Raw genomic sequence first — 13000 nt, forward strand, 5'->3', positions numbered from 1 at the left:
CTGTTTCCTTGAACAGACCTGTTCTCAGAACTAAGAAACTGGGTCCATGAAACGCAGGCCCTCTAGGAAACTATTCCCTCCCTCCTGCCCCCACACCACACGCACGCACGCACACACGCATGGACGCACATGCACAGTCAACAGCCCAGCTTTTAATGTGTAAAACTTCCAGGGAAGTTACAGAATAGGGAAATGTTGGGGTCCAGAGTAGGCTGCCCCAAAATGTGCCCGATGGACTATGCTGAATGAAAGGGACTTCACAACTGGCCAAGGGGGAGGGTATAGGTCAGTGGTAGACTGTGTGCTTAGCAAGCAAGCACAAGGTCCTGGGTTTAATCCCCAGTACCTCCGGTCAAAAATAAATACATAAAATCGAATTCCTCTCCCCGCCCGCCCCCCCCAAAGTATACACTGCTGTATGTCAACTCTGTCTCAATAAAACTGGAAGAAAAAAAGGAAAAAAAAATGATTTAACAAAAGAAAGAAAGAAACAAACAAAGAACTGCCCGAGGCAAGAGGAACACTCTGGCCCTCCTTTCTGCCTCCCTGGAAGCAGGGGAAAAAGAATTTTGTTTTTTTAAAGTCTCCCATCCCAGAGGAATCTATCAAGTCAGAGGTCTGCTTCCATGCCCTTCCATGATTCTCAAACGGTGTAGTGGGGTTTACCCAGATTAGGAAAAGGAGGGGACTCCTTTGGCCTGAGACCAGGCGAGATTCTCCCCCTCCCTCCCGCCTCCCTCCGTGCAGTTGGGACGGGGTGGCCTAAGGGTGGGGAAATTGAAACCAAAGAACAAAAGCCGTTCAACAGAGAGGAGCCGGAGGCCAAGTCAAAGGCTCTGACCTGAGCACAGAGCTTTCTGCATTTGAATGAAGCGATTGAACGAGGCCCTGCCGAATGGATCCTCCTGACGTCCCCGCCCCCGCTTCCAGGAGACAGTCAGTCGATTTGGGACCGATCGGTGGAGAAGGCCTGGGAGGCGGCGGCGGCGGCGGTGGCGGCGGCGGCGGCGGCGGAAGCAGCGGCGGGGGCGGGGGGGGGGGTGGTGCGCGGGCGGGGGCGGGACCAACGGTCGCTCCAACTCTGCCTGCCTGCCTGCCTGCCTGCCTGCCTGCCTGCCTGCCTGCCTGCCTGCGGGGCTGAGGCCTGAGGGCCACGCTGGTTCCTGCCACTCAGGGAAACTTCTGCGGGTGTTGCCGAAAGATCGCCCTCCCCCACCCCGTCCCTGACGAGCCAAATAACCCAGAGACAGGGTCTTAGAGTTTAGAAGAAAAGAGGCAGCTTGATTGCTTTGCTGGGCAAAGGGGACTCACAGCAGGCTAGTGCCCTCCAAACTGTGAACCCGTCTTGGGGTTGGGGTTTCATGCTTCTGTGGACGAACAGGTTGGAGCATGAAAGGGAATCACAACAGGCGGGAGCACAAAAGGTGCTCATGATCAACAAGGGTCTCTGATGAAACTTCCTCCTAAATCTGGATGAGTGTCTGATAACATGGGACCTCCTGGTGGTCTAGTAGGTCATCAGCCCGTGACCTTCTTTATCTGGTCAGACTCACCCGGCGGCACCAGCGCCACGGAGGAACTCGGGGTGGGGGGTGGGGGGTGGGAGGGGGCTGGTCGTTCTCCTGAGCTTATCCTCCCGTGACTCCCTTCCTGGGGAAAGACTCAGACGCCAAACATGATTGTCAAGTTGAACGATCAGAGGAAGGTCAAATCAAACAGTTAGAATCGACAACTTTAGCTGTTTTTAACAGTGGGCCTGGAGCTGGGAGCGGTGTCTGGTCAGTCGAGTTTGCTGATCGTTCTAAAAGCAAGCAGTAAGCATAAAGCCAAAAATTGGCTTAGCCTAAGTGCGGCCACTTCATGATTCCTCCTTCACTGGGGGCTGAGGCGTGGGGGAGGGCGGGGGTGGGGGACAGGACTGAGGTGGCGGCGAACTTCTCCGTGAATGCTCGGAGCCGAACTGCTCTCTGGGCCTAGGTCTGAAAAAGGCCTGAGTCTCAGCTATGACAGATTCTCTCTCTTTCTGGGCACATGGACTGACTCGCCCCGCATCCTCCCATCCTGTCAGACCCTTTGGACACACACCTCCACCTGAAGAGTTCTTTGGCCTCGTCCAGAAAAAACCAAACGAGCACACAGAAACCCTGCTGATCTCCTTGGACCCCATTCACTTCGGAGAGTCCCTCTCGTAGAAATCCCCTCTGCTCGATGATTTCACCACAGCCGCCTCCCTTTCTCCGGCACAGTGACCCCCCACCCCCACCCCTGCGTGGGCCCTGTCCCTCTACCTATCAAAAACCAAACCCCAGGAGAAAAGAAAATCAGAATGCTGTTTTGAGCCACTGGATCTGTGAAAGGAACCAAACAGAAAGCTGAAATAACCAAACCAGCCGAACACCAAAAGCGAACAGACAGATACCCCAGAAAGAAGGGCACGCTGACCCTTGCCCCTTTCCTTCCTGGAATCAGGACATAACATAGATCTACACCCCACCCCCCACCCCACCCTCCCCAGATGTCTTCTTTATGCCGGAACGAGAGTGACGTTCTTATTGTCAACGGTGCTGTTATGGAAATGACAGGCCGGCCAAGAAACAAGCACCACTCGGAGGGTTGGAGTACTCAGATTTATTACGCCGGCGGGCTCAGAGGGGCTTCTGCTCCTAAGCCTTGAGCACCTCCAAGACGTGCACGTGAGGTTTTATAGGGTTAAGTACCAGCTTGGGGTATTCGGCCAATAGGCACGCAATAGCTTTAGCAACATCATTATCACGAAAGTAGAGGCAGTGAGGCAGCAAACCAACATTTCAAGGCCAGATATGTCTCTTTGAAAATCCAGCTGGCTAGCAAAATATGAACAGGGAATCAGCAAACCGGCACTTATTAATTTAGATTTACGAGTTAGCCCAGCAGAACTCAGATCAGTAATCCGACACTTGTTACACTTAGATTTGCGACTTAGCTTGTTATCCCAGCTGGGCTTTTCCTTCACAGTGTAAAGCGGAGAAGGAGAGAATTCTGTACAAACAGACCTCGATGAAAAGAATCCTCACCCTCTTTTAGGCCCCCACCTCAACACACGTGCGCGCACACGCGCGCACACACACACACACACACACACATGCATGCACGCACGCGCGCGTATAGTTACTCCTGTTCTCTCTCTTTCTCTCTCCCTCTTCCTTTCTTACTGATTTTTTAAAAATGTTTACTGATAACACAGAAAATAATTGCTTAAATGTTGTCCAGGAATGATATTCATTTTTGAAAACATGATATATATTGTAAAGGATTTGGGCTCCCTTAGAAAAATCCCAGTCCAGGCACGATTGTATAGCACCTCCTTTCACTTTCAAGTGTCTCATTTCAGACAATAAAGTAGCCAGTCATCTTCCTTGTGCATGACCTTTGTAACTGGCACAAGTCAAACGGCACAAAATTCAGACCCAATCTCCTGATCCATATGATTCTCATATTCTTTTTTTTTTTTTTTTTAGCGAGTCCAGAAGCTATGGGTCTGTGCCAACCACCCGTGGCTGTTCACTATCCAGCATTTCTTCCATTATCTTTATGTTGTCCTGTTTCTTGGAAGTATTAGTGCAGCTACTTTTCCCGATGGTCTGTCTCTGTCTCTGTCTCTCACTCTTTTCTCCTTCTTTTTTTTGGGGGGGGGGAGGAGGGGGATGGGTTTGATTAGGTTATTTATTTATTTTAATGGTGGTTCTGGGGATTGAACCCAGGGCATCATGCATGCTAAGCAGGCAATCTAACAATGATCTATATCCTTCTCTACACCGCCCCCCCGACCCTCCAGCACCCCCCCCCGTCCCCGGCCAGGGCCTGTCTTTGCTCAACCCAATAGAAAAGCATTTATGTTTTGCCAGTTTCCTGGGTCCTTCTTTGTTTCATAAAACTGAGAAGAAATACACGTGGAAGTTCTCTCCTATGAATTGAACAGACTGAAGATCCTTTAAATAACCAAATGAGGTGGAAGTGCAGAGAGTACCATACGGGAACACACCGAGGCACATCGTCATCAAATTGACCAAAATTAAGGATAAGGAGAAAATATTAAAATGAACGAGAGAAAAGCAACAAATAACATACAAGGGAACTCCCGTAAGGTTATCAGCTGATTTTTCAGCAGAAACTCTACAGGCCAGAAGTGGGTGGCACAACATACTTAAAGTGATGAAAGGGAAAAACTGACAGGTAAGAATACTCTATTCAGCAAGGCTCTCGTTCAGATTTGAGGGAGAAATCAAAAGCTTCACAGATAAACAAAAGCTACAAGATTTCAGCACCATCAAGCCGGCTTTACAAGGAATGATAAAGGATGGTCTCAAGTCATCAAATCCTAAGAAAAGAGAACAAAAAGATGACAGAGAAAGGGAGGGGGGGAGAGAGGGAGAGAGAGAGGGGGAGAGAGGGGGGGAGGGAGAGAGAGAGAGAGAGAGAGAGAAAGAGAGAGAGAGAGGGAGGGAGGGAGGGAGGGAGGGAAAGGAGACCTTCGAAAGATTGCTTTGCCTGTTTAGGGTCTTCCGTTGTTCCTTAAAAATTTTGAAATTGTTTGTTCTAGTTCTGTGAGGAATGTCGTGAGTATTTTGACAGGGGTTGCATGGAACCTGCGGATTGCTTTGGATTGTGTGGCCATGTTGATAGTATTGATTCTTCCAATGCAAGAGCACAAGGCATCTTTCCATTTCTTTGTGTCATTTCAGATTCTGGAGTATAGATAACCTCCTCGATTAAGTTTATTTCTAGGCATTTTACTGTTTTTGACTCAATGGAAGTGTTTATCCCAGTTATAAAATTCTGGTTTTTAAAGTGGAGGGGGGAAAAAAAAAAGGAAAGGAAGGGCCACAAATGGCAAAATATCCTTCTTTCTCATGGGTGAATTGTATTCCATTACGTGTGTGTATGTGTGTGTGTGTGTGTGTGTGTGTGTGTGTGTGTCCCCTCTTCTTTATCTATTCAAATATTGATGTGCACTTAGGATGCTTCCGTATCTTGGCAATCATAAATGATGTTGCTGCTAATAGCAGGGTGTGTGTATCTTTTTGAATTCATTCTTCTTTTGTGGTTGGCTTTATTCCTTTGATAAGTATGTAAGTTTAAAAAGCTAAAGCTCTAAACCTTCCTGGAAACAATGAACAGTACATATATGTAAATTAAAAATATATGTGCAGTAAAAACATTTTAAAAAAATAAATAAAAAAGAACGAAAGACAAGGAAATTAGCTATCAAGCCGTGAAAGACATGGAAGAAACTTAAAAGACATCTTACTAAATCAAAGAAACCGGTCTGAAAATTGTTACCAACTGTACAATTCCAACCAAATGACATCCTGGAAAAGGCAAAGCTCTAGAAACAATCAAAAGATCATGGTATCCAGGGGTTTGGGGAGAGGGAGGGAAGGAGGAATGAACAGATGCAGCGTGAGGGATTTTTAAGGCGATGAAATTATTCTGTAGGATACCATAGTGGTGGCTGCATGTCATTGTACATTTGTCAAAACCCATAGAACGTACAACCTCAAGAGTGAACCGTCCTGTAAACTATGGACTTTGATGGATAATAACGTGTCCATGTCGGATCATCAGTTTTACCAAATAGGCCACACTGATGAGAGATGTTGAGGGGAGTGGAGGATATATGTGTGGGTGGGGAGGGCTATGTGAGAACTCTCTGTATTTTCTGCTCAATTCTGCTGTGAGCCTGAAACTGCTCTAGGAAATAAAGTCTATTAATCAAAAACAAAAACAAAAACAGAAACAGAAACAAAAACAAAACACCCAAATGAGGTGAACCAGGATTCAGTCATCCAAAATGGAGCTGGACGGCCAGTGGGAGGAACTTTGTTGCAGACATAGTCCTGTTTCAGGGAGGGGGACGTTGTCCCCTCCCTCTACACATCTTGAGTTCTCTGGGCTGGACTGATCCAAAAATGGACCCCAGACGGATCGTTGAGCAGGAGCGACAGGGAACCTACTGTCTTTCATTCAAGCACTCATGTCCCCGAAGCAGGCAGCTTTTCTCCGTTTTAGGACAAGAAATCAGCCCTTTGTGCGAAATGGGCCGGGCTGAGAGCCTTTGGTTTTGGGTGACCCGTCCGTGAAGAATCGAGACGGAGTTTGGGTTTTGGGGAGGGGGGGAAGCCCCTGAAAGAAGTCACGAGGTTGGTTGGTTTCTCTAGGCTTCCGGGGCCTGAAGGCTCTCAGTGGGTGATCAGGGTGTTTTCCTAAGTCCAGATGCAGGGAGGGCACCCTCCACGGAAGTGATCGATTTCCCGCTTTCAGGGAGACAGAAAGAAGAGTCTGAGGGTCCCTCTTGCGTCTGCTGGCCCCTCGGCTTCTTCGGTCACTCTCATTTCTAACCCATCCGTGTGCCACGGAGGCACATACATGTTTGGGGTGGCCTCCCCTGGGTCCCGACACCGGCATCAATGGGGGGAGGGGGGGCATGAGTGGTCAGAACTGTATCAAGCTCAAGGGCACCACCAACCGGTTTCAAAAACAAATCTGCCAGCAGCTGCTAGCCGCAGCCTGGTCGTTTCAAAGTTCCCGCCTTGCTCTTGTGGTGTGTTTTCTTTCATTTCCCCTTCTCCACTTGCCCCGTGGGGTAGTCTGATGACACACACTTCCAGTGCTTCTTTCTTGCATCTGTGTCTCCTGGGCTGCAGTCCTAAGAGCCCCCCCCCATCGCCCCCGCCCCCCCCAATCAACTCGTTTCTTTACCCTCCACCAGGTCTCCTGGCTTGGAAATCTCGGCTCACAGCATGTGTCTCGTGTCCTCTCTGAATTCACGGGCCCAGCCATCCACCCTAAGGAGACGGAGGGAGGGAAGGAAGGTTTTGACCTGGCGACCTTCCTTGCCGGCATCCTCCGGATTTGGGACCCTTCAGTGCGCCACCTGCCACCCGCCATACCACTCTCACCCTGAGGCCTAGCCCTCGGGGCTCCGTCCACGCGGACACCTGAACGCGGACGGACCTGGACGGTGGGCGGGGTGGGGGTGGGGGTGGGGTGTGGAGGGGCTTGCTTCATCACTGCCGGAACCGTGGAGGCGACCGGGACAGACGCGTCCTTCAAGAGGTGAAGGGACACGTCGCCCGGGCTAGGTCCGTGCCACAGCATGTGATTTGGCTCTAAAAAGGAAACCAGGGACCCGTGGAGCCGAGAGACCTGTGGGAGACAGGCGGGGCCGTTTCTGCGTGCCCCTGACTCCCTGAAAGAAGCCAATCTGAAAAGGTGGCATCCTGTAGGGTACCGGCTCTGGATGACATTCATTCTCAAAAGGGCAAAAGCCCCAGAGAGGGTGAAAAGATGAGTGGGGTCGGGGGTGGTGGTGGTGAAGGTTGTCTGTGTGGGTGTGTGTGTGTGTGGGTGTGTGGGTGTGGGTGTGGGTGTGGGTGTGGGTGTGGGTGTGTGTGTGTTGTGGCGGGGGGTTGTTGATGAATAGGTGGAGCACAGGGGACTTTTAAGCAGCGAAACTCTCCGGTAGGTAGGTCCACGATGGGATGAAAACCAACGTGCTGGATATGGCAATACCTAAGCTGGGGTGAACTGAAAGAACCCTTCTGGGTGTCCCGCCCCTCAGCCGAAGTTTAAAGTCCTTCCTAAAGCCAGAAGGTAAAGACACACGAGAGCAATCTGAGGGGCCATCGCTGAGGAGTAACAGCGAGGCCAGTGAATCCAGTGAAAGACTGACTGACGTGGGGGCCTGGGTCCCTCGGCTCGACCCCCTTCCCCGGGAAACCGAAGCCTTCGACGCAGGGATGCGCTTTGACACGCTTCTGTCTCATCGGAGAAGGCTTCTTCTGCCTGGCATTGCGTGACGGGGCCGAGAAACCCGTCCTCTCCTCCTCTGCGTGAGGTAGCGGTCGCTCCCGCCTTTGCGCAGCGGTGAAGAAAGCTACCAGAAACACGGTTCTGCGTTTCTCTCGATACCGTGGGCGAGCGTCACGGCTTTTCCTTGCGTTCCACCATGCAGTCAGATAGCATTCTCAAAACTAAGCGTGCCATGCAAATTTTCCTTTTCCTTTTTTAAAGTGACTGTCAAGAACTTAGGCAGCATCGAGTGAAAATGTTGGGCACCTTCATCTCTTGGTTTGTATGGAGCCAGCTAGGTCATCAGACCCACGTCACCATGATTTCTGAATTCTAAGATCCTTTCCAATCCATGATATTGTACACTCCTGGGTCATGGGATGTCACTATGGCTGATCAGGTCAAAGGGAATGTGTCCCTCCAGAGCACTTATTAACACGTCAGTTTATTTAAACGACAACAAAGGAAATTCCCTTCGGGCGATATTCATTCCACACGCTAAAGGAAAGCGATAGGTTGTGTGCCTGAGCCCACACAGTGTGACGCAGGAACGGGGTGGGGGTTGAGGGAGGAGGAACTCTGGCTAGTGTCCAGGACCTAACGGGAGATAGAGTGGAGGATTTTTGCCCTTCTTCAGGGACAGGGTGAATCGGCCCGAGGTTGACTTGTGCGCTCAGAAAGAGGGCCTTTACCGGATGCCCCGAGCAAGCAGACTTTTCTTTTCTTCTTCTTCTTTTCTTTTTTCAGTTTTATTGACATAGGTTTGACATACAGCCCTCTATCAGTTTCAGGTGTACAGCACAATGATTTGACTTCCATAGACTGTGAAGTGATTATTAGGTAACTTTAGTGACCAGGAAACAACGATATGTTAAAAGGGGGTTTAATCAACAGAACTGCTATTTCTGATGATCATCTATTCCTAAGAGAAAGGACAGATGAACACTCCAAAATGCAGGAAGTGCATAGTCACAGAATGATGAACAATCTTTACCCGTGCCGACGTTTTGACGCCAGGATACGTGGAAAGCTGAAGTTTTAGAACATAGAAATATTTGGCTCTCCATTTGACCTGGAAATCTCCTTGTTGGAAAGAAGCTAATTTCTCCTCCTCATCCTCGTCCTCCTCGTCCTCGTCCTCGTCCTCCTCCTGCCTTTTTAACTAAAAAAATAAAAAAATAAAATAAAATAAAATTTTTTAACAAGAAGTTTTTATCTTTTTGGAGGGGGGACGGGTCATTAGGTGTCTTTATCTACGTTTCAATTAATTATTTAGATTTATTATACGTTTTCAGTGGTGGTACTGGGGACTGAGCCCAAGGCCTTGTGCATGCTGAGCACGCACTCTACCGCAGAGCTCTACGCTTTCCCAGAAAGGAGCAAATTTCTAAACATAGAACTGGATGAGTAGGTCAGCTTTTTGATCTCATAGAAGCAGCGGCCCAGTTCTCTGGGGGGAACCCTCCTTATCTTGTCCATCTCGACAACGTCAGAAACGTCTGTCTGCATAGCCCACAGTGGCCTGAGACTGAGGCCAGGGGGCTGAATCAGGTAGAACCTGAAACCGAATGGAAGAAACAAACAAACAAAAAAGGGTGGGGAGGGGCACGCGGAGGCCTTTTTAAACGTACACACTGCTGCGTGGTCTCCCTCATCGAAACTCTAATTCGCAGCCTTCTTAAGGAGAAATATACACCTGAAACGTCTTTTTTCCACACAGAGTTTAAAAGCTTTCACCCTCCGAGCCGAAAAACCTTACCCGTCCCATCGGTTCTTTCTGAGTGAGTGGGTTCTCTAGTGTCCTACGCGTCTGCTGGGAAACAAGCTGCTGGAGAACCAGCAACTAGAAACCAAGCTGCACCAGCATTTCCATGAGCGTAAAATCTTACATTCACACTTACTTGCTTAAAAATGCACACGCCTGCTTTGTTTTCATGTTTTACACAGTCGATGACCTATAACATGTATGATGCTCAAGAAATTGTGTGAGGGGCAATCCTGAGATTGACCGTGAGGGCGCAACAGATGGCAGATATTTCCTTAGGGTAAAACAATGGACGGTCATGGGAAGCCAGATCATCCATTAACAGAACTTGGTTCTGGCAGGAAAGCATGTGGTTTAACCCCGGGGAAATATTTGCTATCTCGAGATGTCCCAGAGGCAATCACAGGATACACTTAGAAATTTTGCATCCCCCGAGGAGGGTGATTGTTCCTGGAAGGGATAGGCCTGAAATGAATCAGTTAGCCAGCAAGCAGAACTTCGTGCTTCTGGCATGAAATATCTAAAGCCCCACCTCTTTGATCGCATTTCTTTTTTTTTTTTCCCTGAGCCGTATACTCCCAATAAACAGGATGTCGACCAGGCTTTTGGCACTCTAGATCCACGAGACCTTGAGTCCCCTGGTCCCATTTTCGCTCTTTACTTGGTCTCTTTGTTTCTTAATTCTTGCGTCGCCCGTCCTCAGACACGGTCCGGAGCTGCGCTGGACACAGCACCCGTCCTACCCGACTCGTGAGTGGCCTATAGTTTTTAAATGAAAGCTACAAAATCTCTGGTCATGTCGATCTGCTGGTCTCGTCTGTATGAGACAGGGCAGTACCTGAGTTTCAGAGACACACACAGACACACACACAGACACACACACACACACAGACACAGACACACACACACACACACACACACACACACACACACACACACACACACACTCTAAAGGGAACAAAGAACAAAGAAAGATAGAGAAAGAAAAAGAAAAAGGCTCAGGGGAATAAAGGATTCGCTTGCTCTCTGTGACATGACCCAGTAGACCTAGTTGTCACGAAACAGGAAGCTCAACTCTCCGTGTTTACATTATCTGTTCCTGAGCTTTCTTGCAGAAAATTCTCATGCGTTTCTTTCCCCTCACGGAAGTCTTCTCTATTCCCCACAGAGCCTGGGGCGATGGCTCTTCACCCTGGAGCCGCCTGCGGCCGATCCAAGATATCGGATGATTTATGGAAGTGATCAGTGATCCTGAGACAAAGCCCTTCCTTTAGGTAGAAAAGCATGGCCCCTGCTGCTCAGGGAGCTGGCACTCCCCCTCCCTCTCCCCTCATGCCACCTTCTCCTTTGTGCACAAGCTATCGCTTTCGCAAAAGAGCTTGGCTTGCCTGAGAGTCTTGTGGAAGCCATCCTCATTTCTATGGTACTGCCGTCCAAGGATCTGGAAAGGGCCCGGTCCCATGTATGCATGTATGCATGTAGGCACTTGTGTATGTCCCCGGCTTGTAGGCCTGGCATGTTTCTTCCTCCACATACACTTGCCAGAGTTCATTCATGAAAGAGCTCTATGGAACTGGTTTTCAAGGGAACATGCAGGCAGGGAATGCGAACAGGAAGGAACCCAAATGTTTTCCTTCAGGTTGACATGATCTAGGACAGATCCTTTCATCCAGAAAAGCAAATGTCAAGGGATCGGTCTCGTGAAAAGAGCCATGTCTTGATTGTGACGAGCAGCATTCGAGGTGAAACTTTTCGCCTCCCTAGGTTTACCCCGAATCCATTAAGTTCCTGTGGGTTATCTCTGTCATAAAACGTGTCAGCCAGGAAAAAAAAAAAAAAAAGAGTCTGGGAGCGATGGTTGGCTCGGTCTCAAGTCTCAGGAAGTGTTCACACCCCAAGCAGTCCGAGGGGGTAGTGTGTGTGTGTGTGGGGGAGGCGGTCCATCTCTGAAAAATTGGTGCCTCCTCCACGTAGTTTTTGGTCCCTTGCAAATGAAGCATCTGGCAACGTCCCTGGAATGTTTAGATCGTTTCCAAAGAAGATGAGATACGGAAGCGTTCGTTCCTGGCTCCATGAGTCGAAGGGGACGTGCTTTAATATCTTTCTGACAGAAAAGACTCGAGATCTGTCAGTGTGTTGGCCGACATGACTGGTATACCTTCGGAGGATGGATGGACCTACAGACAGACAGACAGACCGGAATACATACATACTTACTTACATACGTACATATGTAAACATACAATACAATACAATACAATACAATACAATACAATACAATACAATACAATACAATACAACAAAACAAAATGAAACAGAATAAAATAAAATAAAATAAAATAAAATAAAATAAAATAAAATAAATTAATTTAAATGAAAATAAAAGGATGCTGTGAGGAGAAAGTGTCTGTTTCTGGCTAGGACCAAATCGTGTCCCTACGTGGACCGGTTGGGAAAGACTGGTGTCCCAGATGGTTCACCGTGACTTCCTCGTGAACATTTGCTGTGACCGATTCGGGCTTCGGAACAGTCACGGTCTCGTTCTGAGGAACGTCTCCTGGAAAGCATGTGGAGACCGTCTTCGTCTGCCGTCCTTAGGAAACGTTCCAGCAGAGCGGGTGTCCGAGAGCCTCTAGGGGCGATGGCTATGCTTCGTGGACGTCTGTCCCTCTTCAGGCCGAATTTCATGGAAGTATGCTGATCTGGCCAGCCGACAAGTCTGAATGGGGGTGATTTTTTGGTAGAAATGCGCGTCCTTGGAGAGACCAGGGGAAGGGGAGCATGTCTCAGTGGAAACTCTCGTACAGCGTGATAGAGATGAGAATGCGGTTCTGTGTCATCATCTTTGCGTGCTTCCCGCCACCCTCCCCCTCCCCGCCCCGCCCCGCCTTCCACTGATACGCTGGGCCACGTCACGCGTGCTTCGAGTTTTCTCCGATGGTTGGCCAACGCTCTTCCGACTCCCGTTGCCCATGGTTCTCCCGCTTTGGACTTGGCATCCTCGAGAACCAAAGCCGCCCTTTCCCTGAAGCCCCGCCGAGCCGGGCTGAGCAGCTGGACATCCGCTGGAGAGAGGTCACTGCCGTGTCCCCTCTCGAGACCCTCCTCCTGCCCGTTGCTGTGGAGGCCACTCAGAAAGTGGACCTGAACCCGCATGCGTTTTTCAGGCCACCCGAGCCTCTTCGAGCCCGACGCCTAGACATCTTCCTGACTGGTGGCGCTCCGGACTCACACCCTGGGTTTCTCGTTGGCTTCAGCCACGGACCTTTGTCTTCCTGGAACGAAAGACCAGACCGGTTTCATCAGGTGGAACCACCTGCCTGGTGGCGGGACTGTCGTGGAACCCTATGGACCACCCCGAAGTGTATATGCAGCCCAAGGGTGATCTCTCCAGTTGAACAACCA

General features: G+C 49.5%; 1 long non-coding RNA gene across 1 annotated transcript in view; it reads right to left on the minus strand.

Moving 5' to 3' along the window:
- The window catches only part of LOC141576959 (uncharacterized), a 3739-nt gene extending 2718 nt beyond the window's left edge, over window positions 1–1021 (minus strand). Inside the window, exon 1 of the long non-coding RNA XR_012505361.1 lies at window positions 842–1021. This is a non-coding gene — a long non-coding RNA (uncharacterized LOC141576959). The remainder of the gene's footprint in view (window positions 1–841) is intronic.
- Between the last annotated feature and the right edge of the window lie 11979 nt (window positions 1022–13000).

This window comes from Camelus bactrianus, unplaced genomic scaffold (genome assembly GCF_048773025.1).
Source record: "Camelus bactrianus isolate YW-2024 breed Bactrian camel unplaced genomic scaffold, ASM4877302v1 HiC_scaffold_53, whole genome shotgun sequence".
Taxonomy (NCBI): domain Eukaryota; kingdom Metazoa; phylum Chordata; class Mammalia; order Artiodactyla; family Camelidae; genus Camelus; species Camelus bactrianus.